The sequence below is a fragment of the Calonectris borealis genome, chromosome 26 (assembly GCF_964195595.1).
Source record: "Calonectris borealis chromosome 26, bCalBor7.hap1.2, whole genome shotgun sequence".
In the NCBI taxonomy this organism is placed as follows: Eukaryota; Metazoa; Chordata; class Aves; order Procellariiformes; family Procellariidae; genus Calonectris; species Calonectris borealis.
Window position 1 is genome coordinate 8625697 of NC_134337.1, and position 5340 is coordinate 8631036.

Below are 5340 nucleotides of genomic sequence, written 5' to 3' on the forward strand. Positions count from 1 at the left end.
TGTGGTCTGATTCAAGACCTGGTTTTGATAGCTTCATTACATGCACTCAAGCTTCTCAGGAGATTGCTAAGTTGTTGGAGAGAGCTGTGAGGAAGTATATGCTGTGTAGCCATGCAAGATAATGGAAGCACAGACACACGAGCCTGAAATGGGGCTGGGTAGTACCTCAAGGATTTGAGAAAGAGGGTTCGTGGTGGTTACCCACCCACAGGGACCCACAGAAAGCACTGAAATAGTAAAAATCTCAGTAATTTTGAAGGAAAACTTGAGGAATTGGCAGCTAGCATCTCAGAAACACCAGGAGCAGAAGCCAGTCCTTCTCTGACCAATAGCTGCCTGGGCAGTGGCAATTTTTTGGATTTTGTCAGCATGGCCACAGGGAAAATGGCCAGTGAGCATATTAATGCTAGCCCACTGAATCCTAGTTCTTGTTTGTATGTGATAATGATTCTGCTTTATACGTTTAACTTGTGTAGATTCTCCTTGTGTGCTGCTTGCACTCAGTAAAAGTTGTCCTGGACAAGCTGTCCTGCAGATAAGGTTATGCAGCATCTCTGAGGCCACTAAGGCTTGTAGGAGGGAGTGCTCCCAGGATCTGTTGGATTACTGTGGAGTTCCTGGGGATCCTTTGGTATCTTTGAATGGGGAGAGTGGGGTGGGTGGAATCGAGATAACACACAGATCAACACCCCCACTCCAACCAGTGTTTTCTCCTGCTGTGAAAGGAACTGTGTGTTACTTGATGCTGAGACTCCTCCTGATTTAGCTAATGAAGTCCACAGAATAGATCAGAGACTGGAGTGAGGGAAGGGGTGGGTGGAAAGGGGTCAGGTGGGACATCGTTGTGTAAACCCAGCCTAGGTATTTCTCTTTCAAGAGGTGTTCCTGGGGAGAGAAAGGAGAGGCAAGAAGAGACTCCTCTATCTCCTGAGATTCCCCTTCCTCCTTCAGTAGTCATATTCAAATCAATACATACTATAGTTTCTTTGATCACCTTTACGCCAGGGAGCACAAAGCACTCAAAATTGAACCTTGCCGGAGCCTGGGGCGAGTGTTTCCTTTCCTGTGGTGGGTAAGGGCCACGGCAAGCCCATTCCCCTTTGGCACCAAAATTTCTCTTGTCCACCCACTGAGGATGACCCTGCCAGAAGGTGCTAGGAAAAGGGGAGGATGACACCACCCAGCAAAGGCAGCCTGGGGTTAGCCTGGATGGCCTATTTGATCCTCCACAGCTTTTCTTCTCCCCTTCTGGTCGGAGGTTCCTTCCCAATGTGGGCCGGTGCACATGCTCTTGGTCCTGCAGGCGCAGACACCTTGGAGCTGTGAGGAGGCAGTCAGGCCCACAAGCAGGCTTTTGGCACGTCAGTGAGCGGAAAGCCCTGTGTGCTGCGTAGGTGAAGGGTGAGTGGGGTTGGAGCATGGCGTGGACTGGTCTGAGCTGTCAGGGACAAACATGGAAGGAGGGGAAAGGAAGAACATCTGATGGAATATGAGGTGGATTTCTGTGCAGGAGTAGCTTTTTGGAGGGTTGTGGAGGCAGTGGTTTTGAGCCTTATTCAACCCAACTCGCTGGTGATGATTTCCTTATGCTCATTATTTCTTAAAGAGAAGAAAAAAAATTGTATTACATGAGGACCAAAATTTTTATGGTAAATTTCCTAAGCACCAAAGATGGTGCAAGCAAACAACATAGTAAAAAAACAGCAACCTCGAAGTCAAACACAAAGGAAGAGATTCTAAGCAGAGCCTCATCAACAACTGACAGTAAATTCAAAATGCATACTGCATTGTCTGATAAAGCCCTAGGATGTCTACCAGACCACTCACCTCTATTAAAGAGAACTATTTTATTTTCTGTTTAGTCCGTGTCTTATGTTAGAAATTATTTAACGTATTTCTTCTCTGCACTAACTTGAGATTTTTATTGCACAAGTTTTTCACAAAATCTAGGCAGAACTGCTGTCACAGTAACCCTGTGAGACAGGCAGCGTGACAGAAGAAATATTTATAGAGTGTGAGTGGACGACTCAAAAGTCAGTGTAGCATGACACATACCTTCTAAGGTCTTAATTTCTTCCTCCACAAACTTCATGTCAGCAGCAGGACTGCAAAATAACAAGCCGATTTGTAACGAGAGACAACAAGAATCTCGTAACACTGAAAAATTAGAACTTACTGTTGCCTTATTGTCTCTTCAAGATAAAGGCTGAAGTCACTTTTGATGCTTGGCTTCCACTTGGCATACATATTTTCAGTCTATGCTTTTAATTTAAGTAGCAGAGATGTCCATCTAGCACTTGTCCTGCACAGCGTTAGTGCTGATATTCATTAAAAAAAGAAAGAAACGGATGTCTCTGCATAGGAGATGCCACGTTAGACAGCAGTACAGAGATCTAATTCGGGACACCTGTTTTAGAATCAAGTTATGGTGACGGCAACACTGGTGTTTTTAGGGTACCACTTAGGAAATGAGCGTCTAGCTTGCAGCCTGCAGCGCAGCAAAGCAGAAAGGAAATAACTTTTCAAGCAGGAGATGGGTAAAACCTCACACCCTGGCACCTGTCTAGTACCTCAAAGCACCAGAAGACCAGCCTGGAAGCGTTGCCCCATCCTGCCTTCAAAGCTCTGGCATCCCGCAGTCACAACCTCACCGCTGCTCTTGGAGACTTCGAATCCCCTGTTTATTTGCTTCCTTACCCTTCCCAGCATCTCCCACCACGTTCCAGACCGAGAGCCATCTATCGCTGTCTTGAGACATGCAGCCAGCGTTTCCTCACGGCATCCCATCCTGATTTCTCAAGGACATTCTCAAACGACATCATCTTCGAACTTTGAATAAATCTTCCCTTAGAATCGCTTAAAAACCACCCCCGTCCCTCCCCTCGTCTTCAGAATTCCCACAACGGGCGTTCCGCGCCGCAGCCAGGCGGAGGCCGAGGCTCTACCCAGCAGACCGCGCCGAGCCCCCCGAGCCCCACAGCAAGCCGAGGGGCAGCTCCTCCCGCCGGCGGCCCGCCGGCCCTCCGGATGTGCATCGCGGCGGGGCGGCGCCCGGCGCGCTCCTCCCGGCGCGGCGCAGGGGGCGAGTGGCGGCCCGGAGCCGCGGGGCGCGGGCGGGAGCTCCTGGCCCCGGCGACGCCTGCGGTTCGCGCCGCCCCTGACCTCGCGCTTCCCCAGTCGTTGCCCTGGCTCCCACAGGTTTCTTCTCCTAGCAGCTCATTTCCCGCAAGCTCCTTCCTCTTTTTCCCGCTTTTCTTCACTTCCCACCTGCTTTTTTGCCCTCTTCTCTTCCTTCCTCTCCCCACTCTTTCCCCGCTCGATTTCTTACTTCCGTCCTTGTTTCCTTTCCCTGTCTCACCCCCATTTTTCCTGCCATCCTTTTTTCTCTCTCTCCTTCCCCCTTCTCTCCTTTCCTCTCACACTTGCCCCCCATTTCTCCTTCTCCCCTCATTCTCCCTGTCTTACGAATTCACCTTCCCTTGCCCCTCCCATCCCTCTTTCTTTTCTGTTTTCTTTCTTCCCTTCCCCCTTTCTGCCACCCCTCCCTTCAAATCTCCAGGCCTCCAGGCGTAGACAGCCAGGGACCACTCCCACGCCCATATACGGATTGGAGGCGCCAACTAAGGTGAGCACCAACTAAATCCTGCCCCAAAACACCTAACATGTCCTCAAACCCCACCTCAGTGCTCCAAACCCTGAAACAGCGAGACCAGGCTGGGTAAATTTGTTTCTTTTGCAGGGTAAATCTGAGGACCAAAAACTTGGTAGAGAAGCAATGTGACCTGATTTGTTCATTTCAGTCACGTTTTTCTGAGGAAGCATATAAATATAGAAGGGGTAGCAAACAGGAAAGGAAAGAGCAAGGAGCGTTTGAGAGGAAAAGCTAGCTAAATGCTATCAGCACTTAAGTCGTTAAAAGCTGAAGGAATGGTGGTTAAACATTGTTTGTAGGAAGGTCTGGGAGGGCATAACGCACAAGGAATGGAAAAATACCGTGGCTTAACCCAAGGTTCTGCCTCAGGCCTGCAAGCGGGCTTTTGGCATGGAGTCCTTGTGCCCAGGCACATCAGTGTGGGGAGGGCCCTGCGTGCTGGGCGAGTGAGGGGTCAGTAGGGCTAGATCTTGGCGAGGGCTGCTCTGTGACAAAAGCACATGGAGGGGAATGGGAGATGGGTCTGAAGAAATAAGGAATGTGGGCTTTTCATCTCCAACGAGGTCCCTGATGTGTCCACTGGGGTCCCCCGCAATGTCGGTGAAGACAATGCTGCTTCTGGGATCCCCCAGGACTTCTCCTGCAATGTCAGTAGCCACAGGTAGTACCCAAGGCAGTGTCACCCACACGCACTTAGAACTCCCCGATAGATAGCCCCCACCTTGAACTTGCAAGTTGCTGCTTGCAAACTCGGTCAGCCTGAGGGCTCTGCAGGTGCCACACAAACCAGCCCCTAAAGTCCCTAGTCACTAAAACCTGCCCCAAGACCACCACCAACCTCTGAAGTCCCTGGACCTCAAAACCACCCCCAAACCTAAACTAACCCCCTCCTACAATCTCAGAACTCCCCCTAAGGCCTGCTCAAGACCACCAATGCCTCTGACAGCACCCCTGAAGCCTGCTATAACCCCCTCATCCCCAATCCTGCCTTCATTCCCCTTAAGTCCACCCCCAAACAATGCTCCAGTACTCACATCAACCGCAAACCCCCACAATCCTGCCCCCAAACCTCCATGACTCCAGATTTATCTCCCTTAACTGGTTGGAGTTGGCTTCTTGGTGCCCACGTGGTCCTGTGCACCCTCAGTCCCATGCCGCTGGAGAACAGGATGGATGGTGGGATATGGCTGGGATGCACTTCCCCCCCATGTGTTGGGGTCCTCCTTGCTGCCTGCAACATGACTGCACCAACTCTGCAGTCCCTTAGCACTGCTGCACAGCTATGTTTTGTTGGATGAGCGTGGGGTTGTCAGAGGCAGAGGGGAGCAGAATGTAGTCCCTCGCTTCTCTGCAAGGTGTGATTTCTCTCAACCTAGTGTGCGCCCTGCAATGTTACTCTGGCTGCCTATGGTCAGTCAGCTGTCTCTCTCCTGGCAGCACTTCCACTTGCCCTGGCCCACGAAGGAAAGAACAAAAAATGTACATTGAAACCAACAGCAGCTTCTGGATTCATTAGTCAGCTCTCTTCAAGAATGACACCTGCTCTAGTGGGGCACCGTCAGGCCTTCAGGTGTGGAAGGAGCAGGCAGGGTGTGACGAAGGATGGAGGCTGCAAGCGGAAGCTCCACGGGGTGAGTAGAGTTGCCTGAGCAGGTTGTTCAGTGGGTGAGATCTGGGCTGGGCTGGGC

The 5340-nt window shown here is 50.9% G+C and overlaps 1 long non-coding RNA gene across 1 annotated transcript; it reads right to left on the reverse strand.

Moving 5' to 3' along the window:
• Window positions 1-220: 220 nt before the first annotated feature.
• LOC142093320 (uncharacterized) lies at window positions 221-2840 on the reverse strand. Its single transcript, XR_012677395.1, has 3 exons — window positions 2177-2840; window positions 2056-2105; window positions 221-1599 (listed from the first exon to the last, which is right to left on the reverse strand). It is a non-coding gene; the product is annotated as an uncharacterized LOC142093320 (long non-coding RNA).
• Window positions 2841-5340: the final 2500 nt, after the last annotated feature.